Source organism: Anastrepha ludens, chromosome 3 (assembly GCF_028408465.1).
Source record: "Anastrepha ludens isolate Willacy chromosome 3, idAnaLude1.1, whole genome shotgun sequence".
NCBI classification, from domain to species: Eukaryota; Metazoa; Arthropoda; class Insecta; order Diptera; family Tephritidae; genus Anastrepha; species Anastrepha ludens.
In genome coordinates, this window is record NC_071499.1 from 85,329,105 (window position 1) to 85,355,372 (window position 26,268).

General features: G+C 35.5%; 1 protein-coding gene and 1 non-coding gene across 4 annotated transcripts in view; both read left to right on the forward strand.

Annotated features, from left to right (window-relative positions):
* LOC128858338 (ATP-binding cassette sub-family A member 13) overlaps window positions 1–26,268 on the forward strand; it is an 89,870-nt gene that overhangs the window by 10,672 nt on the left and 52,930 nt on the right. The gene's annotated exons all lie outside the window — the stretch shown is intronic.
* On the forward strand, window positions 9,376–9,471 carry Trnay-gua (transfer RNA tyrosine (anticodon GUA)). Its single transcript has 2 exons — window positions 9,376–9,412; window positions 9,436–9,471. It is a non-coding gene; the product is annotated as a tRNA-Tyr (tRNA).

The window sequence follows — 26,268 nt, forward strand, 5'->3', positions numbered from 1 at the left end:
CCTCACACCGCACTTGCCATTTACAATGCCCCACATTTTCATAAATTAATACAACATACAAATATAGACCAGACGCGCTAGAGTGGCGGCTACTCGCCAGTGGCTACTCATCCAACGATTCAGGTATCTGTGTTTTTAAAGCTGTGTTTTAGCGCTACATATGATTATTTGTTATTAACTCTTCAGCGTGAGGCGAGTTACTTTTATTTCACCAACTCTATTCTTGTTTGTTTTTAATTTTATCTCCATAAAGAGCATTTAGAATTATTTCATAGTATCTGTTTTAAATACGCCTAAGTATCGAATGCACTAAAACTTATTTATTGGGTTTTATAATTTCTTAAATAATCAGAGAAAATAAACAGCAATTAAATTGTGTGTAGAGAAATATGTTAAGCCATAAAACAAATGCTACTTGGCAATGAATCAAAATGAACTGGTAGTGAGTAAGTTATTGAATGGCGCAGCAGGCTGTTTAATCGTTACACACTTCAGCTCATACGAGTACATCACTTGAGTAACCAAGCAGTTCGAAGTGGTACATATGCAGTTACAAAAAAATTTTATCAGATGATAACGATCGTCAATAATTAGCCAATCCGTCAAAAGAAATAAAAAATTCACTTTTGAAAGATTTTCAGCACAACAAAAGTGTCTTCTTAAAATATTAAACAGCTGAAGCGACTTTTTTGCATAATTTAGCATCAGCGCTAATGCACATATTAATTAATTGCAATTAAACCTTCAAATAAGCTGAAAAGACCGCAACCGCGAGCGAATCGACTGAATGTCACAACACAAATATCAAGGTGCTTTAAGAAGCTTAAATAATAATTATAATAAAAGTGAACAGCAAAGTGATTTAGAAAAAGCTCAAACCCGAAAACAAAGATTCAACAGTAAAAAGTACCTTATATAATAACCAGTTTGATTTTGCATTTTTAATATATTATTTGGAAATTATTAATTAATGTGTTTGCATATTTTTTTCTTTTGAAATTCATAAACACCAAATAGAAATTATATTTTTTATAAAACCAGATCGAATTACTGTTTTTTGTTGCTCTAATTTGTTATTTAGAAGTCGACTAATACACACATACATATGTAAATACGGGGTGCATAAGGTAGTTGGCGTTGCCATAGCCATAACCACATAAATCTGCTGATGGAACCAACCTTTGGGCCACACTGTAATCGATTAGAGGTGACATGGCATAATGTCGAAGTCAAAATCGTAACCAAACAGACCAATTGAATTTGGATTTTTGCTACATCGTGGCATACAGGGTTTGATTGAAAAGTAATGAGCCTTCCCGCGCGGAGCGTCTGCCAAGCGATCAACCGAATCGGCTGGTGGGGGAAAATGATCGTTGGACCTTCCCCTTCCACTAGAAACCGGTCCCAGTTCTCTGGCAACAGTGGTGCCGTCATCATCGCTCCGCGCGTGAAAGCTGTTTTAGAAGTGTGTTAGTATTTTGCAGTGGCAAAATGCAGCGATCGTTGGAGCAACGTTACTCGATCAAATTTTGCGTAAAGCTAAACAGTCTGTACCTCCAGGAAGCACTGTAAATGCGCCATTTTACAAAGAAGTGCTCCTACGGCTGAAAAACCGCGTCGCCGGGTTCAGCCCGACCTCGTCAACAATTGGACCCTTTATCACGACAATGCGCCGGCGCACACCGCCTTCCTCTGCACCTCTGCATTGGCCAAGATGAGGATTCCGGTGCTTCCCCACCCTCCCTACCGCCCAGACCTGTCCCCTCCGGACTTCTTCTTGTTCCCGCGCCTGAAAAGAAAGCTGAAGGGGAGGCGTTTCCACTCCATCGAGGCGATCCAAAAAGCTGTGACAGCCGAATCGAACGCGATTCCGGGAGATGAGTTTAAAAAATGTTTTCCTGCAGTAGAAGGACCGCTACCAGCGGTGTATTGACGCTCAAGGGTCCTATTTTGAAGAATATTAGTTGTATAAGCCAAAAGGTTTAATAAAACTGCTTAAAAAAATACGGCTCATTACTTTTCAATCAAACCCTGTATAATGTCACTATATTAATGAATAAATAATTAATTTCCTCGTCACTGCTCATGTTGTTATATTTTCTTTAGTTTCTGCATATTTGAAATGAACAAATGAATGGCAATATATGTAAATATCGACGACTGTCTGTGGCTATGGCACCAATAATAGATGACAGTAGATATTGTCATGGTTAAGATACGTTTAAGGTTATGGAGTTATGTTATGCCACCTCTAATTTAACCTTAACTTTCTGCAAGCATTATTTTTAGCTTTTTTTCAGAAGAGCCATGCAGGACTACAACTTAACTCAAGAAATGAAGACACACGCAGTTATTGTTGCTATATGTGCAAGTCACACCGATTTAGAAATTTTAATTTTTCTGAGTGTGTTTGTTCATAAGGTTCACAGTGAATTGGAAGCATCAAGCGGCGATGTAGAATCTGTTGCAAAACGTAGAAAACACGAGGAACCTTGTGACAGTGTCCGATCTGCAGAATTTATACAACAAGTGCAAGCGATACTTGACGAGGATCCTTCAAAATCAATGAGGGCCCTTCTGAGGGAGCTTTAATATTTCTGAGGGTCTTTTTCGTCGAGTTGCCCATGAAGGTCTCCGGTATAAATGCTACGTTATGCGCAGAAGACAGTTTATATCGGAACAAACTCGAGAACAGCGCGTTATTTGATCAAGACGCCTTTGAAACAAAATTAAACACTCGGAAGTGCCTGGAATGTTAAAGTTTTTTTCTGAAGAAAAAAATTTGACCAAGAGTAACCGCAGAATGACAGATGGCTCGAAGTGTCCAGTCACTGTTAAGTTTTTAAGTGTTGTCAGCAACAGAGGACATGTAATGCCATCGCACTTTTTTAATCAAGGTTTTCGAGTGAATTTTACTGCATATATCGAGATTCTAGAGACAGTAGTGAAATACTGGGTTGCTAGTGTGCGTGGTGTTAGCCCATACAACTTTGAGCAGCATTCTGCTCCTACACACAAAGCGATGGCAGCACAAGATTGGATGTCTGAAAATTTCCATGACCACATAACGCCGAACTTGTGGCCGCCTAATTCCCCAGACCTTAGTCACCTGGATTACTACGTATGATGTGTAGTTGAGCCTGAAACCAATAAGCTTAGTAATAACACTATATTTTCTTTGAAGACTGCAATTAATATCTTTATGATCAATATGAATAAGGAGCATTAGTGAAGTCTCATTAAACTTTATTCAAAATAAAAGCTAATTAATTTTGCTCTAAAGCTGCCCTCAAATAGCGCACGCACCCTGTATATACTCGTATGTAAAAGGTGCATATATTCTTTGCTGGGTGTTTTGCTGAGCGCCCCCTCCAATGGTGTGCGTTTGATGTTCTTCCACATACATATTCTTGTATATTTACATACCTTCATATATATGAATCAAATTATTTCTCAGCTGGTGATAACGTTACTGTAGGTTTTTGTACAAAATTCAAATTTTTTGTAAGAGCTCATAAACATATGCGTATTTGTAAACAATAGACTCTAGAACATTTATTGACTAACCAACAGACTTTTATTTAAATCAATAGTATTGCGTAATATCGTAACACCGAATTCTAATATGATTGCACCAATTTTGTACTACATCATAATTTACTGAAAATATTAGTCAAAAAACGCAATTTAAATACGTACACAAATTTCCCAATTAATAGTTCCAAAAAATGACAATGAATTTTGAGAGTTATTCGAAAATTAAACCAATGCTTTGTTCACTTGCAATCTTTTAGTTAGAATCCATTCATAATAATAGCAGAGAATGTTAATGTATTAATGTCATTAACATTTTCTGATAATACAACATCAAAGCCCAACGCTAATTCCATATTGTTGTACCAGAGAATGTTATTTAACAGCAACCGCTAATATCAACTGTAAGTGGACATGTAATTATCATTTAGCTGCACGAGCTAATGAAATCAGAAGCTAACTAGCTTCATCGAGGTTTTTAACAGAGTTAAAACATAATTTTTGCAAAGCCCTCTCGGAGAAATTTCCTTCTCTTCAATTACCACTTTTTGAGGTAATTTGATCATGCAGTGTACAGTTGCGGTTCATCTCTAAGCAAAATTCGCCACAATGTTCACAAAGAGCTTCCCAATTTATCTGATTTCGCCATTTTAATTGAGCTCTGAAGGCTGCAATGCTTTCCGTATTTCGACCAGTGCGTAATCTCACAGGCATACGCACAACCTATTAAAAGTAGTGCGCATACTATGCTTGATGGGATTTGAAAGGATTCGGAAGTAATTTTTAACAAATTTAACTTCTCATGCACGAACTGCACCATTGTAAAAATATGGGGCATTGTAAAACTGTGGGCAAAAAGTAAGGTGAATTTGGTTGTAAAATAAAAAGTCGTTATTCTTGTAAATCAATTTATCCCCTTCAAAATAATCCCCTCTCGATGACATACACTTATGCCAACGATTTTTCCAATCCCCGAAACATGCCAAATAGTCCATTTCCGGTATAGCCATCAACACCTTCTTCGATTCAGCTTTTATCTCCTCAATCGAATCGAAACGCGTTCCTCGGAGTGGTCTCTTGAGTTTTGGGAATAGCCAGAAGTCACACGGAGCCAAATCAGGCGAATACGGTGGTTGCGGAACGATATGGGTGGAATTTTTGGCGAAATGGTCACGAAGAACGAGTGCAGTGTGAGACTGTGCATTATCGTGATGCAAAAACCAAGAGTTGTTGGCCCATAATTCTGCTCTTTTTAGACGAATTGCTTCACGTAAACGACGCATAACGCTCAAATAATATTTCTTATTAACAGTTTGGCCAGGTGGAAGGAATTCATAGTACACCACACCACGAAAATCGAAAAAAACTCTCATCATGACCATAACGACTTTGACGTGCTCTTTTCGGTCTGGCCTCGCCTTTAGCACGATATTCGCTTGATTGGTCGGTTTTTTCAGGGTCGTAAGCATAAATTCAAGTCTCATCTCCCGTAATGAAGCATTTGAGCTTGTCCTGATAGTCTGAAAGCATTGTTTCACATACATCAACGCGACGACTTTTTTCCAAGAAATTGAGAGTTTTCGGTACCACGAGCACTAACTCCTTCACTTCATTGACGTGTTGGCCATCTGTTGACGTCGATGGTCGTCCGGAGCGCTCCAAGTCATCAACACGTTCTCGACCCTCTTTGAAGTCTTTGTACCACTTATAAAAATTTTTCTGCGACATTGTCGAATCACCAAATGCCTTCTGCAACATGCGAAACGTTTCCGCAGCCGAAATTTCATTTCGCAAACAAAATTTGATGGGACTTCTCTGCTCAATCAAATCAGACATTGTAAAAATCGAAAAATGCACTCTTGGTCGTTTGGTAAACACAAGCGTAAATGTATTACTGATAATGACATTCACATTAAAGTTGGCCCAGATGTTATTAACAGTGCTGCCAACTCATGGAAAAAATAACTAGAGCGAAATATTAATCCCGCGAAGTTTGACAAATAAATACACCTTACTTTTTGCCTACAGTAGTACTTGTACAAGATCTTAATTAATGTTCTGATATTTGCCAGATCACATACAAGTTGAAGTGTGCGTTTGTATTTGCATAAAAAGTTGTATGCCTCAATCAAAAATCCTCGTCAAACAGCTTGCCATTGTTTGACATTTTTTTACATACATTATGTATTAATTCTTATATAAGTCTTACTTTGTTCTCAAAATTGGTAAATTTCTGTGTCCAAATTCAGGTTCAGCGTCTCATAATGCATTAAAAGCTGTTAATCACTTCCGAGTGGTAAAAAACAAAAAAAAAATGTACCACTGTGTGTTATGCTGAGTCAGATTTCCTAAAGCTGCTGTAGAGTATTCTTTCGAGTTTGCATAGTTTTCAATTTGTATAAAATAAGATGGCGAAATTTAAATATTCATTAATGCATCAATATGCATTACGTAAAGTTTTTGGCAGGAAGTAACTAAAAAAAACAAAGATGCTTGGCTAGATTTCATTGTTGGTCATACCAGATACATGCATAGATAAATAGGTATAAAGAATTATGTGAAACAAGATTATTTTCTAAAAAATTATATAAATTAAATAACACTGCTGAATAGCCATTAGTTATTGTAGCTGGTTTAGCAGCAAATTGGTTTAGTGTGAAAGCAATTTAGATTATTCTCATGGTCAGACTTTTTCTAGCAAAACGTTCGCTTCAGTGGGAAAATTTGTTGTTATTTAAAAATAAAAAAATGACATCTAATTTTTTTTTAAACGAAGCATTCCCAAGCACATTCCCGTTAAAGCATAGTTTAAAATTTTATCGATTACTATGTATTTATCTGAATAGTAAATAGTTTCTCGTGTAAGAAAGATGAAATCAGTGCACCCTCTATGAGATTTTAGTTCGTGTACTACAGAGTAACATCTTGGGTTCCTTCCCATCTCATGTGCGATCTGCCTACAGTTCAATTAGAGTGAGTGTTCCGATTGACACTCTTGACCATGATAGTGTTGTGCTATTTAGTAGTAAATACTTTTCGGTCTTTGGTTTCTCACAAACTCTAACGAACGTAGAAAAGATCATTCGCTAGCTCAAAATAAAAGTTCAATGAAACAACATCTACCCAGAAAGCTTGCACTCCAATCGAGGCAACTATCCATCCATATGAGTACAACTGAATGATGCTAACATATCGCAGAGCAACGATAGCAAATATCCTGGTATGCCTCAATAGAAGATTAGCTGGAAAACTCATATATTTTCGAAGCCAACGCACTGGACCCTACACTCAGAAACTCAAATGTAATGACCCTTCGAAATGAGGCTCCTAATTATTAATTGATAATTAACCACTCATATATTTAATGTTATAAGCATAAGACCTACAAATGTATATGGAGCTGTGATGTACAGTAGAAAATGAAATATTGCTAAGATATCAATAATCCTCTGAATGCTATTCAATTCTTCTTACAACCAACGCCAACAGCATCTTATCATTTTTCCTGCAAATGCAGAAATAAAAAAGTGCCACTTCGTGCGACTTACGTCACGCCAACTCACTTAGAACTGAATGCACATCCTACTCAAACACTTTCAACCGACTCAAGATACCGTTAACAAAAGATTTTCTTCATTCATTATGCAAGTGATGTATTTTATGGGCTTTGTCACATATCTAAACAATAAAATGAGCTTTACTAACCAACCAGAAAAACTATTCCTAACTTTAACATAAAGTGCCGTTTAACTGTATTCGTTCTTTCAACTGGCTGACTAAGATGAATTTGCTAGATCTGAAACTATGGCAAGGATGGAAGTGTTGCTGCGAGCCACTTTGCTTTTTTTCATGTACATCACCTTAATTAATTGTGAATGTCCTGCACTAAGCAGAGCAACGCTACACCACCTTGGTGATATTGCCGTGTATCCATATAAATTGTGGAGCAATAAGCCCCAGAAAGTACTATAAATAAATGAGGGCTAGTTGAAAAACGGTCCTTAGACGCACAAATAATCTGAGTATCTAAAATTCACTACACTCATTCACAAAAAGCGCCCCTTAGTCAAACCTCCCACCATAGTAGTAGTTCTTTCTGAAAATAATATAAAAAGGCCCTGAATTATATTTTCATCAAATCGAGTATAACCTGCAAATAAACCTTTACTCGAAATTATAGCATTGCATTCAGAATTAACGGTAATATAAACGTTAAAAAATCCCCAACTAGACGTAATCCTGTTCTGGTTAAATTTAGAATCAGTTATTTTCTTCTCCTATAATGTAACAAAAATATTATTTAGAGACTTTTTGAGACTAAATCCTCTTGAATCAACGCTCGCAATGCGCGATGTACTCAAAATACCATGCGTCCATAATACCTTTCGTTGGCAAGACTTTTACTGTTTGTTCTAATGAAAAGGAATGTTACAGGATTGTCAAAAAGAGGAGAACAATCCATGAGGAACAGCGTACAAGATCGCTTAATGACACTAAACAGGCCACCCCAACATGCCCAGGATAGCTCATTCGAGAAAGTAACCTTTGGGGAAGTCCTAGAAGCTGCCACAAGTCTAAAGGATGATAAGTCGCCAGGGGAATCCGAAATTTGATTTGGAAACTGGCTGTTAATAATTGTACGCCATCGTTTGTGAATCTGTTTAACAAATGCCTATTCGAAGAAACTTTTTCATCAGTTTGGAAGAGAGAAACGTTCGTTTTGCTGCCAAAACCCGGCAGACCTCCCTCGGAACCTTTCAGTTACATGCCAATTTCCAAGCTCGACTCAGTGGGGAACGTTTTAGAGCGAGTTATGTGCAACCGCCTCGAGATAGAGGTCAAAGCTAAAGGAGGTATATCCAATGACCAGCTGGGTTTTAGAAAAGCTAAGGTCGTTGGCTCGAAGGATCCTAGGAATACTGCTTAATTAGTACCCTGGATATCAAAAATGCTTTCAACACGGGTAGTTAGTATAGGAATATCCTTCTATCTAAAAATACTCATACAAAGCTATTTTCAGGACCGTTGGCAATATATGAATATATGTAAAACCCCAACAGGCAGGAAAAATCGTTTTGTCACAGACGGAGGTCTGCAGGGCTTCGTACTGGATCCCTTGCTGTGAAACATTATGTACGACGGGGTCCTCCGTCTCAAGATATTCACGGGAATCGAAATAATTGCTTTTTCGTACGATATCGCTGTGATTGGTACAACGGAATATTTAAGCGATATTTGTGACACAACCAATAAGACTGATTGATTTCAGCTCGCGGAGCGGTAAACGAAGGCGGACTCATCTCTAGCAATAAGAAGTTGGAGGAAGTTAAAATTAGAGTTGGCGAACACAGAGTCACGGCTATACCAGCTACTAAGTACCTTGGTATTATGCTAGATAAAAAACTTTCATTTAAAACCCACCTGGCGTATGATAACAAAAAAACTTCATCAGCGACAGTAGCAGTGTTATCGCAGATAATGCACACACAGAGGTATGCAAGAGTAACTGATACCGTTTAATACCTTATTGACCTAGATGAATTACTTTGCTTAAAGATATAATGTAATATATATTATATTTTAAAGTATTTAATTGCCATCGAAAGTCGTGTAATCAAATTAAGGATTTTCATATCAAGACAAGTGTAATGTCTGTGCAAGATGTATGTATATATTATCAGGCTTTCGTTTGTACTCATAAATAAGCTTTTGAAATCTTATCATATCAGCGCTTAGCCTCAAGCACTTCATTATTATTGTATTTTAGCTCTTCACTAGCGATTTGTAGTGTCTCTTTGTTGGGCGCGTTGATAGCATAAATTTCTGCTCACCTATACAAGACCTTCGATAGCTCAGTTGGTAGAGCGGTGGACTGTAGAGTGTACAAGAAATTAAGCAGAAATCCATAGGTCGCTGGTTCAAATCCGGCTCGAAGGAGTTACAACTTTTTATGTAATTGTTTTGTTTTTCGTTTTTTCTAAATAATTCCTACATGGTTTACTTCTTGTTTGCATTTAACCTATTTAATTGTTTGTTTTAAAATTTTCTACAAGTGTTTTCACAATAGCGCATTTACCATAAATGGGTTTTCATGACATTTGTTTTTATGCCCGCTACTAGTGCACTTATACATTTAAGGCATTTAAGAAAAATGTTTAATATATCAGCTTGCCTACTTAATAATTTAAATGTACATTTTGTTGAACTACCGAAATTATATGGTGCAATTAGCGCATCTATACTTTTATGTGACATTTTTAGAATATACTGCATGCATGTGTATGTATGTGTTTAGGTGGAAATGTGTCTGAATACTTTAAATATTGACAGTATCCCCTTTAACACGTTGGCTGCCACGTCGCACGTTTTCGTGCGACACCTAAATGTTACCCTGAGGCCGCGTCGCACATTTTCGTGCGACACGTAAATGTTACCCTGAGGCCACGTCGCACATTTTCGTGCGACACGTAAATGTTACCCTGAGGCCACGTCACACATTTTTGTACATTTTAATATGGAATTTTACATAGAATTTGGATTCTCTGGCCTGTGGTGAACATTTTGGTGCATTTCCCATGGCCGTTGTGTATTTTTAATGGTATTTTTTTGGATAATAAAAAAGTTGTAAATTAAAATTTGTCTTTTTATTAATTCTTTTAAAAATTAATTCATTTATGAACAAAACAAATATAAAAATATATATGTATGTAAATTCAAATGGAAATCAGTAGAAAAATAATAAACTTATAATTAAAAATTCAATTTTTTAATGGAGATCAGTGCAAAAATTAATTTTTCTGGTGGGAATATTTAGGAAAACATTCTACACATAGTTGCGGTTTATTGGGCAGTAGGTGGTGGTCCTTTTCAAGCTCTTTCTGGCTGTTACTCTCTCAGCAGATTTTTTTGACATGGCATAACACAATACACAAGCACGCCTTATTGTTTTTCCGTTGTCGTCCTTTCGTTTTTCTGTAAAATGTTTTCCTTTTGTTATGGGTTCTGGAGACATGAAGTCCAACAAAGCATTTGAAGTCTCCTGCCGGAACTTAGTTATTGAAATTTGTTTGTTTGTAGCCTTTTTATATATTATAAAAGCATTTACGACAGACATTCCTAGTAACAGTTCAAAAGCCACTTTGCGGTACCACTTAACACCTCTTCTGAGAGTGGTGACGTAGGCGGTCATTTGATCGGATATATCAACACCTAATTTGGCTTTGTTGTAATCAATAACAGCAAGAGGTTTTTCAAAAGCCCGTTGCCTTCGCTTCCTGGTAGAAAACTAAGTAACATAAACTAAAAATATCAAATACAACTCGAAAGCTACAACAAATTACTGTCGCACATTTTCGTGCGACGTGGCCCCACAACATGTTTTATGATCTCCCAGGCCATGTCGCACGAAAATGTGCGACACAAAAAAACCATTATAACTGCAAAATTAGCGACCAAAATAAAGTCGCGAGTAGTCAAAACTTATTTTTAGGCACTAAGAAACAAAAAAGAACATAAATAAGTTGTTGGCCTCAGGTGACCAAAATTGTTAAATGACACTGCTACTGAACGATCAAAATTCTAAAGAGGCTTTGGCAGCCAACGTGTTAAGGTATCATAATTGCACAGGTGCTGAAATCGTAGACCAATGCCCTTTATCTGCCCGTTTGCCAAGCAGTTCTGTCCTTGACTCGCGCAAACAAACTTGAAGTGTGTTGTAAAATATACCTGTGTACATACTTATATAGTTACACTAAACCAAGAGAGAAAAATTATAAATAAATAATTAATAAATATGTAATAAATAATTTTATGAAAACGATTATAATTTTACGCGTAAGGAAATCTAGCGCAAATCAGTAAATCGGGTATTTTTTTAAGAGCTTGAGCACTTAAAATGATATTACAAAATAGTAATATTCTTGGAATAAGTTTTTTATTATAATCTCATATTTTCACGTCATTTATATTTTTTAATATGATATCCGGCATATGCCCGCCATGGCTACGAGTTCGATCAGTCCAATTTTTGATAATCTTTTCCAATAAATGTGGCCGTATGGCGTCAATGGTGTGTTGAATATTGGCTTTCAATTTTTCAAAAGTTGCTGCTTTGTCTGCATTAACTAATGACTTAAAATAACCCCATAAAAAGTAGTTCACAGGCGTTAAATCGCACGAACGAACGGGGCCAGCGAAGAGGACAACTTTTGGGAAGAAATTTGTCACCAAATTGATTTTGCTTGATTGTTAAGCGCGCTGTATGGCGAGTACTCTAAGCACTCTACTAACCGATTTATTTTCTTCAAAGTAAATTTTCACAATTTGGAAGTGTTGTTATGGCGTTCATCGATTCATGATGACTTTCCAAACCTTACTGAACAGAAATGTCAACACGGTAGGACATTCTCAGTTGCCAAACCATAGTTATCGGCATCGACAGTTCTTATGGAGCTAAAAAACACGCTATATTTAATTATTTTTTGAAATATGAACTTGCACTACACAAATATATTTATACGTACATACTTTAATTATAAAATTTATGCAAATATTTGTACTATGTATGCACTTAGCGTCATAGCTGCTGCCACCTGTTAAATAAACAAATAAAACGAATTTTTTGTAATCAGTCAGTCCATAAGCCACTGGTTGGCTACTTAGGCTGCAAAGCTTCCACACGTCTAATCAGCCGATAAGGCAGTCGCCCCGTCGGCCATGTGCGTTCGTTCGCCAGCCGCTTACGGTGGGCTATGGAAAGTGAATGTTATTTTTATTATTGTTATCGTTTTCCTTTTTTCGACTTTTCGCTTTTCTTTCGATATGTTCTCATTATCATTTCAACACGCGCCTCTTTTTTTACATTTTTCTTTTGCTTATAATTTTTCGTCACAACACTAAAACTTAGGCATTGAGATATGCTGGAGGGAAAGAGCGTTCGCTGCTTTGAATTTGTCTTCCGCATGCTAATTTTTCTGCGTGCTCGCAATATTTATTTGCCTTGCCTCTAACTTGGCTTTGTTGTGTTTTTATTTTACTTTGAATTATTAGCTATTTCGATTTTAAATTTGTTTGCAATTACGGCTTTAAAATACATATCTGTATACTTGTGCCAATGTGGCTATAGCAGGTTTTGTTTCTTTTTGGGTCAATAAATTCTGATATTTCGCAGACAAATTTAATATTTTTATTCAGCTTTTATTAAAATTCAAACTACGGCATCCTTTAGTGGAAGTGATGGGTAAATTTGAAATTGAAATTGATTTAATTTTGTATTGCTTCTTAAATATTATACAACACAAAATGTGTGCTAAAGGATTTTTCGAAAGATGTAGGCCATCGGCATGCATACATAAGGGGTTACATCTAGTTAGAAGCCCTGAAAAATGAGGTTTTTAAAAAAATTTCCTGAGAAAACTTCTGAATTAATTGTTTTAAGCCTTTGTACACATATTATGGTAACTTTGAATAATATTTAAAAAAATTTTATTTGCAAGAATAACAGTTTTTATAGCTGCTACAGCAGATTTCCAGGAACCCCTCCAAAAAAAGACGTTTTACGGTGACCACTATATCTCCGAAGTGGATTATCTGAAATGAAAAAACCAAACGGATTTGATTAAAGTATTGTATATTCTTGTAATTAATCGAAGGAATAAGCAATAAAAAATTTATTGACAAAATGGCGGCTTCTCAAAAAAAAAAAAATCTATTTTTTTGGAATAGTTTTGGCCTTAAATTGTGTATAAACAAAAAAATGTTTATCGGTTTTAAAAAAGCTTCGATTAAGTACTAGAAAATATAGTTCAGAAGCCGGTGTAAAAATTTCAGACTTACCGGTTTAGCCGTTTCCGAGAAATCGTGGTCACCGACTTTCAAAACACAGTTTTGAGAAAAACAAGGTTAAAGTTTTAAAAGCTAATTTAAAGTGCTCTGACGCGTCGTTACATTTATGCGTATAACTTCAAAAATAATCTTCGGAATGACTTGAAATTTTCATAGTGTTTACTTAAATATATGTACATTACAAAAATGAAATAAAAAAAAAATCGATTTTTTGAAAATTCTAACTAGATGTAACCCCATAAATAGTCGAACACGTTTTTCTTAAAATAACATTTTTCAAAATAGCTGGGACGGAATCACAAAAACACAGTAACTGGTTGCTCTTAAATTTTTATAATTTAAAATAAAAAAAATTGTATACTTGAGACATCAATTGCACCAGTCCAGACTAGACATTCTTATATTTATCACAGCTGTTGTTCTAGAAGGAAATAAATATTTTAACTTAATTATAGTTCCGGTTGTAGCATCAGGTCCGCTCTTTAAGCATTTAATTTCCGGTTAAGAGTTCAGATGTGATTTTGGCATCGTTGAGCCAACAACAAAGTCAACAAGTTGGCTGCTAGTGAATTACTAGCGGTCATAGCAAAGCCGTTCTCCATACGCCAGCGTGTCACCGCTGATCACAACGAAAATCAATCCTCAGGTATCAGCCATCTTTTTGAATTGAATTGTATGATTCATTAATTTTGTTTGAAGTTATATGGTGCAATTGCTTCATTTTCTATGGAATAAAATGCGTATTTTAATACACATTTATATATTTTATTATATTCTTTCCACTGTCGAGCTAGAATCGAAATTGTAGAGATCTGAGATCTGTAGAGAGAGAAATGCATCTCCGGTGAAATATACTATTAGCATCTGAGGAAGGTCGTTTTTGGCCAGCGCATTACAAACCATCATAAAAAAAAGTATTCTAGTTTTATATAGGGTGATGAGGCAAGAACGATAGGAAATAAGTTTGAATTAAACAACACTTCAAATGCTCGCCTCGGCTCTGCTAACAGTGCTTCAAGCGGCCGGCCCAATTTTGGATGATTCGGTTCTGGTTATTGGCGAGCGGCGCTGTTTCTGCAATAGCGTCTCGAATGTTGGCATCGAGCTCGTTCACAGTTGTTGGCTTCATCCATAGACTGCGGTCCTGACGTAGTTAAAGCGGAACTAATCGAGTGGTATCAAGTCGCTTGTTAGCTGCGGCCAATTGATGAACGTCATTGTGGGGCTGGCTCCTTCAAAATTCAAGCGTTGGATCCCTTTTTTTGTCGTGTAGCATTAATATTGATTGAACCACAGCTCAGATGTATCTATTTTGTCACGATCTAATCATTGAACCTCGGTTAATGTCTATATGAAGGCTAATTGATAGTATTCTTTCTTCATTTTGAAACAAAAAAAAATAGTGTCCAATGGTACTGCCATGCTATAAAATGTAAATCTTTGTAGATAAATTGAGCTTGGTCGAACATTAATGAATTCTACTCATTCCTTTAATGGCAAATTTTGTTCGTTTGCATAATAACTGAGCTAGAAATTGAGATCGTCCGAGAAGATGTGTTTTTGGGCATAATCCGAATATGCTCATTTACAGCTCAGGCGAAATTTTGATAACTGCTTTAAACGATAAAATACCAAACTGCACTGATTATTTTAACAGCTGGATGTCACCTTTTCTTTAAGAGCTATTGAAACTTAACTATTGCAAGAAACTATCACAGCTATCTGGTCACCTTTTGATAGCATTCGATTGCATTTGCCTGCTTTTGACATTTCAATTTCTCCCATTGCTACAGGTATTTCCAATTGTTTTTCATATTTCTCAATAATAATCGTAAATTGTTGGCAATTTCCGGTGGACATTCTGAGCGGTTTTGAAATTTGCTATAGCTTTTGTACTACCTATGGCAATTGTGTTCAGCGCCAGGCAAGGTAATTGCTAATTTTAGGTGAAATAATTCAGATAAGTCAAATATTTGTTGAGAATAGTTGTTACTTGTTGTTTGGGGGAAAATAAATTCGTTATTTTTGCGTAAAATTTAAAACTTTTTTGAGATGTTTCTGACAGCCCAATTTGAGTCAAATATGCACCGTTTTGTTGCATAATTTGTTACCATCCTAAAGACAGCTTCATAATGCCTCTCTCGTAAAAGTCTTGGCCCTTATTGGCGAAAAACTCTAGTAATCGATTTTCACAATCTTCTATTGATACCAATTTCTTATCACTCAGGAAGTTTTGCAATGAAAGAAAAGGGTGGTAATCGCTTGGTGTCAGGTCCAAACTATATGCGGATGCATAAAAGCTTTCCAACCAAGCTCCTGGAGCTCTTGGCGCATCACTATTGACGTGTGTGGCTTTGCTTTGTCCTGATGGAACATAACATCTCTTCTGTTGGCCGTTTCTGTCAAATTGCTAGCTTCAGACGGTCCAATTGTTGACAGTAGAAATCTAAACTTAGTGTTTGGCCATACAGAACTTATAATAAATGAGTCCGTTCAAGCCCCTCCAAATACACATTAAAATCTTCCTGGCCCGTAGTCCTGGTTTAGCCATCGTTTCAGCTGCTTCACTACGCCCTGACCAGTATCTTTTTGGCACAAAATTTTCGTACGCGGCCCAATACTCAACCCCAGTAACGATCTGTTTAAGAAATGTGTCGATTTCATTCTGTTTGGTAAAGGCTTCACAGATGGAAATTCGTTCTATCATGTTTTTTGGTGTTATTTGTTGTGGCACCCAAACATTCAGCTCCTTTTTGAATACAGATTTGCGCAAATGTTCTGAAACTGTTTTTTGGTCGACTTTTAGCTCTTGGGCGATGCTACGATTACTAACATGCCGATCAACTTCGATATTTTCTTTTATCGACATATTTGACGTTTTCTTTTCTTCTTTCGACGAAACCAAATGGCATTTCGCCTTTATCAAAGAAAAACTGTAAAGTGCACCGAATATTCTCTTCGTTGACTATTGTTAACACCCTCTATCTCACAACTAAATGGAAGAAACAAAAAGCAGCTGACGAATTTTTTAGTGTCAAATGTCACCCTGACAACGAAATAATTTTTAAATTGTTTGATTGACACTTCACACGGTATCGATCACTACAGCCATCGACCGAGAAAATAATGGATTTATTTTGCCTAAACTACGGGTAATATTTGCAGTACTGGAAAAGAGCAGCTGAAAATTATGTTTATTTGGAAGCACCTAATGAGTATTAGTAAGGGCGCGTTTAGAAAGGAATACATTTTTTGTTTCAACTCGTTACTTGTGATGCTCATACTTTGTCAATACTCTTCGGGCCCTCGTTCTTCTCAATCTTGTTGTTGACTGTGGACTAAAAACTAATATTAGCAATGTGGGTACGACGGGAACACCAAAAGAGAACTCGCAAGGTTGAATCAATAAAGGTCTCCCTGCAACGGTCTAATGAAACTCTCTAGAAAGAGAGTTGGCAGCATTGAAAATAGTGAGTTATACCAGTTTTATGAGGTTTAACCATACCCGCTAAGGGTGAATCCTCTTCGATAGTTTTGTTGTTGCTTTCACATGCAAATTTTTCGTCAAGTGAGCAGAGCTCAAGCATAGCAAGCAGAGAAGTGGCGAATCAAACCGTCTATCGCTACATTTAACAATAATACTCACAAACTGAATTTCATCCACACCATAATTTTTTTTTTTAATTTACAATTGAGGAAATATCGAATAATTTTGAAGACCATTACAAATATTTCTTCGAAATAGAACAATAATTTAATTTAAGACTGAAAGATATATGCTCTAAAAAATAAAGTTATTATTTTTAAGACAACTAATCATATATTAAATCTATACATCTGCTTTCATGACCTGATCTGATCTGATTGCTGACCGCAAATAACTTTATTTCTCTGTATATCTCGGAGTTCAACACAAAAAATACTTAACTGTCACAAAAGTTGCTATTGCAATCTGCGAATAAAATTTGAATAATGAAAAGATATTTAAAATATTGTCGTTTGGAAGAGACATGAAGGGCTCAATTGCAATGTGTCAAAAGACGTGTAAACGGGAAGGTAGACTTAAGTATGTAAAGGTCACGTACAATATTAAATATTAGTTTTTCTATCCAGTAACTACTAGTAAAATAACATACATTTGAGTTACTTAAACGTCGCTTCATAAACAAAAGACTCAAGCGAGCAACTTGAAAACGCCAATATAGCGGAAGCAGTTAAAGTTGTCCTTCTACAGTTTGCAACTTTGCGAAAAATATATGATTTTACCCACACATATGCTACTTTTAATAAGTAGGTATATAGTATACCTCATACATTGAGCAAATAAAAAATATTAGCTTCATTGATTGCCGCAAAGAGATGCGCCGCAACTCAAAGTTTCGTATTTCATCTGAAATCGAAGCACATATTGGCTTGCATGCAGTTAATATGAATTTGAGGTAATTCGAAAGAACTAAAATATGAATAGAAAATAATAATGTTGAATGAGAATACATAGCTGTTGCTTGCATGCAGCTGAGTGGGCATTAATAAGTAGCAACTGACGATACTTATTTCAGTGACAAGTAAATACTTAGTTTAGAGTTACATGCATGACTGTGCAATTTGTTAGTAACTGTAAATTCAAACTTAAGCAGTTTCAATTTGTTTTACTACCTAACGAGAATGTAGCAATACTTCTGTTAAAAACATAACTTCTGTTAAAAAAAAAACACCAGGCATTTGCTAGTAAAATAATTCAATTATGTACTTAAAGTCATTTGGATCCCTTCGAAATCATCTCCATAGTATTTAACGCTTCACTTATTTTTTAAAATAATTTTTATAGGCCAATTTTTGTAATTGTCTTCAATTCCTTTTACTTCATCGACTAATTCGCCTCAAAATGCCTTTTCTGTAACGACTGATAACTTCGGTCGTGGTAGTAAAAAGTAGCGCTGGACAATCGCAGGTAAGTTTGGAGCTTGTGAATTGGTATCAATTTTCATATTGGCCAAGTTATCGAAAATAAGATAAAATATGTAGTACATTGGCGTGATAAAGAAACAATTCGTAACAAAAAATTAATAGCACGTGAGGGTTGCTGAGAAATTCGGAATCCTCGGTAAAGGCCAAGCATCTACTCCTCCCAACCCGAAAACATGGTGCTGCTGTTACCCTGATTTACCGACGAAGACCTTCAAATTTAAGGTAGTGCAAAATTATAATCTTTGCCAACGCTATTTGCAACGGCAATCATATTTGAGATTTGTGATCTAGGCAGCTGCAGTATACAAACAGGCAAGCAATGGAGCGCGTAAAGGTCAAAACTAAGATTTTCATCAGTCAAAATCATTTTTTTTATTTAGTGAAAAAGTTATTAAAAAAATAGTGATTGGATGATTAATTTTGTGCCACCTTGTATAAGAAATAGTCATAGTATTAACTATTCTACTATCTGTTCACAGTTTCAGTATTAGGTCTTTTCGATTTGGAGTAATTATCGCAATCTATCAGTAATCCATATACAATTTTCTAAATTAGGATATTCTTAATATTTTCACCGCTTTCGTGCATAATATTGCTACAGACATCTACGTAATCTGACAGATTTGTCTTAAAAGTGCTATGAGTTCAATGGACAGATGTACTGATCTGGTAACAATTTTTTTTTATATAATATGTCAGGGGTAGGGGCCAATCTGCGGCTAGCGAGTCACATGCGACTATTAGAAGGTCGGTGCAAGGTCCAGAGAATACGGCGGATGCTGAAGGACTTCCTATTCGAGCTCTTGGAATGCGGCTTTGGCGACTTGTGCAAAATGAGACGTGGCGTTGTCGTGAAGAAGTATGGTGTAACCTTGTCGATCAGTTCTTTTCAGTCGAATGGCCTTATTAACGCGGTGTAGCTGGGCAATGTAGAGCTCCTTGTTGACCGTGGCATTCTTTTCGAGCATTTTCCCGTGCACCAAGCCCTTCTAGTTCCACCAAACACATACCATGATCTTCTTTGGATGAATATACGGCTTGCTTCTCGGATTTGGCATATCTCCTGAATCCACCCACTCACCCACTCGTTTCTTTGCTTCATATTGATATATAGGTAACATTTCTCAACTTCCGTGACGATGCGGTACAAAGGGCGCTGTTTACGACTGCGTGTTGCTCCATTGCGGGCGAAATGCTGAGAAGCGATTTAAAAGCGACTTTCTTTGTTTTTTTCGTTGAGTTCGTGAGGCACACAGCCTCCCAATTTTTGATAAAGGTGAATGAATGTGATTGAGAATAGTTTTAAGATTGCAGTTTATTTTTTCCGCCAATTCATGTATGGTTTGGTGACCGTTTTCCTTCGAAAGTGATTTGCGATGTTCTTCATCGAATTCAGAAGGCCTTCCGTTGCGGGACGTGTCATCGACGTCAAAATCGCCATTTTTGAACTTTGCAAAATATTAGCGTGCTGTAGACTCGCCTATGACACCTTCTCCATACACGTCGCAAATGTCCCGGGCTGCTTCGGCAGCTTTTTGATCTCGATGAAGAGCAAATAAGAGCAGGTGTCGGAAATGTTCATTTTTGCCCCCTGGGTATCCAACTTCTAGGCCTCAAAACTAAAAATTAATTACCTCAAAAATACAATTAACATAGTTTTGTAGAGCAGAAAGAGTTCTAGCGAATGAATACTTATCCTTTGCCCAACAGCAAACGAATTGTTGTATATTAAAATAAAAGAAAATATAAAAACGCTATGAACTTATTCCCCAACCCAATACTTGTCAAATTATTTGAATATTCGGAACAACGTACGTATGTGAGTCATTTTAATCAAGTACTAATCAGTATTAGCTAACCAGCAGCTCAATGAATTACTGAGAAGTGCTGTTACCAATTATCAACCAAATCTTTAAAAAATTATCAAGAGAAGTAAAATAAATGTGTTTAATTTTTAATATTTAAATTCAATGTCATATGTGTACTTTTATTTATATATTTTCAATAAATATATTTTTGTAAACAATTTGTTACAATACTTTCTAAATAAGTATTTAATTACAACTCTTGAAAATTTTCAAATTTTGAAAAATGGCTCGGACTATCCAGACACTTGGCCACACCTGTAATATACCAAGCTTAAATTTGCCAACTTCCGATTACTTTTTTAACACCAGTTTATTTTTGCAACTAGTCTTGCTTTTTATGTGATAATCTGTGTTTTTGTTTGCAAATCAAAGTGTGATAACCATAGTTAAATATTGATGAGTCATTTCCCCTACACGAGCGAGTAATTAACAATCGATAATAACAAACTTGCTGTAGTGTTCGCAGCCAAACCAGTTTTCAAGCTTACTATCTATTATTAATTTCTTTAAAGTGATTTTAGATAAATTCATAATTCCCACAATTACTTTGAAGTTTTGTTGTGTAAAAATAGTTAAACACTTATTGTTGATAATATTGTCCATAGTTAGTTATAACATCGCATCTTTCTAGTCGAATGAGCACCACGTCTATTGAAACGATCGACAAACTGCCCTTCAGCTACTACTTCTACCAATTCAATTTTCCATTTCTCAGTAAATGAGCTGAACAATAATCACCCGCACTTTGTAATGTCTTTCCTTGTATGTATTCTGATCAATTCTCTCAAACCCCTTATATGTGTATGTATGTGGTTGTGTTCGACAACGAGCATCTGTAATGGCTTCACTCACGCTTTTTCAATCAATTTCTTCTTTTGTTATTGCAGCAGCTGTTCTTATGTGAAAAAAACGTTGTTCGACATATCTCAGCTTTACTTCGTGCAGCCGATAATTAAATGTACAATTTCTTGTTACTTCTGGTACGAGCTCCAGTAAAAGCATGAATTTTGCCGTCTTAAACTGGACGCTCTTTACCTTCCATATTGAAATGATGCGCAGGTTAATTAATAGAATACTCCCATAAGTCGCAGTGCTGCCAATGTCCATATCGCAGACAGAAATATGTACAAGTGAGCGCAAAATTAATCATCGATTTTTTTGAATAACTTTTTTAATAAATAGAAAAAAAATTACTTTGAGTGATGGAAATCTTTATTTAGTATACTGCAGCTTACTAGTTTTCAAGTGTCAAATATGATTGACGTATGACATCATTTGCAAAAATTATAAATCTTCCTATAGGGTTATTAATTTTGCGCCACCTTGTATCATAAATACATGAGGCCGATAAAAATTCGCGAATGTGATGGAGACATCTGTCCAAATGTGCTGTTTGATTCTTCTGGTTTGACATTTTGGATAGGAATTTACCGCTGGCGCCAGCTACCGTAAAATCTTGACTTACAGTTTTTCACACCCAATATTTATTTATTCATTGAAATGAGGTTGCAAGAATTATTAGTATTTTAAAATACATCAACGATTTGGAAGTTACAAAATTCAAATTTATTTTATATTATTGTATAAGTTTTGTTTTTCTACCAATGGTAAAAAGAATGAATAGCAAAATCCGTAACTGCGAAATATGCATCAAACACAAATGCAAATGCGATTTTTAAATTCAACAAACTAGTCAAGGTTGGCTACTGATTCACTCAGCTAGGATTTCTATTAAGATACAATAGGGCAAATGTTTCATGGAATTTCGCAAAACTTATATAAGTATGTATGGTTTATTTTTTATTTTTTAATATTATTATTTATCCAACTGCAGTATTTTTATTATTCAAAATTTGTTAAAACAACATTTCAACTTCTTTCGAGATTTTTATCAATACCTAAATAAGTTGAAAATACACAACAAGCAAAAACACCTTTAATGGAAAAAACCAAATAAAAGTTGACTGAACAAGATGTTTAAAGTATATTTATCGCGAACATACATACAGAAGTTTCCTTAAACAAGTATGTATATACATATGTGTGTATCTATGTTATAATATAATTATTAGTATTTCGTATTTAGAATCCCGAATCGGCAATTAAAAAAAAGCAAGTCATCACATCGGAGAGCTAATCGTTTATTTTTCATCGATTTAAATTTAAGTTGTCTTTGATTTTATCTTGTGATTTTTAGTTTTTTTTACAAAATATATTCAGTTAATTAATAGTTTCCCCTTTCGAACACCGACTATAAGAATTACTATTACATTCTTTATTTTTTTATAAATATTGCATCTTACATTTCAATAATTTATACAATAATTCATTTAAATATATTTATAAATACATAAAGAAAGAAATAATAGATTTGTGGCAATAACAATGTTGTCTGTCACAGCTCAAAAATTAATCAAAAAGTAAACTCTGCCAGAAGAAATTCTCTATACCGTAAGGCTGACTATATAAAGCAAGTCAGTCTTTTCCAATTGTGGCCATTAAGTATATCTATTAATTCTACTTCATTTAGCTTCGCTGCGATTAGCTATCTTGTTCTGATCTCCTTCAGTACCGGACATCTTCCTAAGAAGTGGTGCATATCTTCTCCCTCGTTTCAATTGCAGAGCCGCCCACATTTCCAGCCGGCCAGGCAGACACTAATGATCCGATGGCGTAAAAAGTGACAGATGTGTGTCTTACAGTCCGACCAACATAAGAAAAAAATATGGACCGGTTGCCACGTGCGCGGTTCGTTCAAATTAAACATTCCCGGTACCTTTTGATCATAGGGTATAATGTATATGATATCTTAAGCACACACTTTCATAACGAGCTTGGGTTTATTTTCTTTTGGGCATCTTTCACAACTAAATCGGGTCTGGTTGAGGTGTCAATAACTCTATTAAATAGTGCACGCAATAACGTTTTAATAGGTTTGTTTTTAACTGGTTGCTGTAGCCGAATGGGTTCATGCGTGATTACCATTTGGCATGAAACACCAAATAATACAATAGAGAAAGTGGTCACTAATAGCAATCGCTCCTCGGCACACAATGGCAAACCTCAGCGTGGATTTATGCTATGAAGAAAGCTGAAGATAAAAGAAGGGAGTTATTGGGAAGAGAAGGTTGCTTAAGAGAGAAAAAGGTTCCTACCCAAATAGTTAAATGTTTACTCAATTTTCTGGTAGACTAATTTCATAACTGCAGAAATTTTATAAATTAATTCATAAAAAGTTCTCGGAAAAGTTAATTTCATGTGGTTTTAATTTCTAATAAAACAACAGTAAAAATCGTTTATATCCAAGAACAACGTGAAAGCCTACATTCATTGGAATTGAAGTTATTCTGCGTAATACACTCACAACGAGATTAGCACAATGCGAAATGTTGTTAGGACAAAAAACTAATTATATTACAATATATAATAAATATGCTCAACTGGTTTTTCTTATGGTTTCGCTATAAGCTTTGACTGATTTAAAAAATACGCGCCAGTTAGTTTTTATTGTGCAAAATGTCTTTATCCAAGTGAGGCTCTCAATGCTCTTCGATAGCAGCATTAAGAGTAGAGTAGCGAAATTATAAGCTGTTTGTTAGGGTTAACTGCTTTTCAGACTAGATTGACTTGTGCTTTTAAATGGTCGGAAAGCTATTGACCCCAGTTAATGTCAGTTCCTGAGATAGTTCGTGAATCTAGAATATTAAGGGGCCAGGAATTTTTTTAGAATAAAAAAAGTGAAAAACGATATTTAAATTTTTTGGGCTGTAGCTGTGTCCTGTACTAGAATATAAAAAAAAAATTGACGAAATGGCGCGGCTTTGAATTTGACACTCTAAACATCGTTTTTTTTTCCGTAAATAAAAATACGAAGTAATTGAAATAATAATGTGATTCTAAAACGAGCAATAACCATTGGTGTTGGAAACAACATATTAAAATTTCAGACGAACAACACCGGGCCGAAAAAAGTTGTTTCGAGATAAATGATTTCAAAGTTTGACTCATGAGCAGCGCGCGTACCGCTCTCTACCTAGTTAATGGGCTGTAGAAGCTATAAAATGGGGAATTTCCGCATGAAAATTTCCCAGTATATTCTTAAGGTACTATAATTTCGAAATATCGAAACCTTTCATACGTAAATCACAGCATCTGTAAGGCATCGAGAACTGAGTTTGATAATGGCAGGTTCATTGCATTTGAGTTTTTTATGCCTTCCCTTCAAAATAGCCATTTAAACATCAAAGCATCAAAGTTTTAATATGCCTTAACACAAATCGAGGTTGTAATATTTATGGAGCAGATATACCTTTTACCCAGTATTTTATTCAGATTTACGATGTACCTATCAATCAGGTAAATATAAACAGATTCTCATGTATGTAAGTGTGTGCAAAGTTCTTCTGGATTCTCAACAAACCGGCTGACCTTCAGACAGCGTATTGCTGCGCAGCTTCAGACATCGAACACTGACGCGTGCTCAGAACTAGAGGCAATTCTGATATCGTTCTAGAGGGGAAGCATTTCCAGTTTCAGGTTGGAACAAAAAAAAAAAATTATAATATAATAAAACAATAATGATTGTAGTCGACTTGTGTAGAACCTGTTTGCTATCAATTTGTGCGAATTAGTGTCATTGCGTGAAATAAAAGCAAATCAGTAAGAAAAATAAAAGTTTCAATAAGTACATTACTATCATTTTTATTTAAAATATACAATACAGAAATTAAAAGTAAAAATGATCTTAGTAACAAATGATTCTCAGCTTAAATAAAAATAAGTGGAAATGCTTTAAAGGCAGATAGTAATTTGAAGTAGAAAGCGAACTTTAATTTCGATATATTGTTTTTTGTTTTAATTTTAGACCAAATCTAATCAGTATTTCAACAAGATTGAAACAAAAAAAGTAATCACTGGATTTTAATAAAAGGATATGTGAAATATAAATTTTCTTTTGTAATATCCGACGACTGTTAAATAAGAATTTTGTATGCGAAAAATGAGAGTTCTTTTTCTTCTTAATTGGTGCGATAACCGCTTACGCGATTTTGGTCGAGTGAGAGTTGCTGGTAATTTAATACCCAGAGCCGAATGGGTTTGTGTATGACAGTCATTTCGAAAGGCCTACGGTGTGCATGAAAAACCAAATTATATTGTAGACAAAATATTTTCTAATTGCGGACGCCCCGCGGTAGCAGTGGAAATCTCCGAGTGCATTTCTGTCATGAAAAAAGCTTCTCATAAAAAACAATCTTACGCTCGGCGTCGACATATGTAGATCTGTAGGCCTCTCCATTTGTGAAACAACTTTAAGACACACGTCACAAATTGGAAGTGGAGCTCGGCCAAATACAAATCCCACAATTATACAAGCCCTTGCCTCTATTAACTCGTACATACTGTATCTACTGAGCTAGTGAACTTCAAGACATTCCCTGCGCATAAATTTCTAACCCTTATGTTCAGCCATGCACTAAAAACTGGCTTGAATTAGTTTGGGTTTTTTTACCTTGCTGGGTTGGTAAATATGCCATGAACACATGTTTACAGTTTTAATTATATGGCATAGTCAGTTTGTTTTTGACAAATACAATGGTTAGGTGTGTATTGGAGTGCTCACCAATTTTCTATAATCGAAAAAAATGGCGAAAAATAACGCCATTGTTTTATTTCAACGGGCGGAAAATTTGATGAGGTAAAGTTTGCATCGTTTGAAGGCCTTACCAAAGCGCTTGCACGTTGGCAAAAGTGTATCTGAGTGTATATCTGAGGCAGATTACTTTGAGGGGCACAAAATAGTTATTGATGCATAAAGAAACATTTTTGGGAAATATGAAAAGTCACTAAAATTGTTTGCACCCATCTTGTACTAATAATACAGTAGCAAGAAAAGGCTAGCCTTTCATTAATAGGTGATATTCATTGAATTTTTGAAAAAATAAAAATAAAAAAATATACAAAGACTTTACGTGAATCAAAAGAGTTTTGACAGCGCCAATACTGCGTCTTTAAAATAAAATAATTCTTCATATAAAATAGAGCCTCGCAAATATTC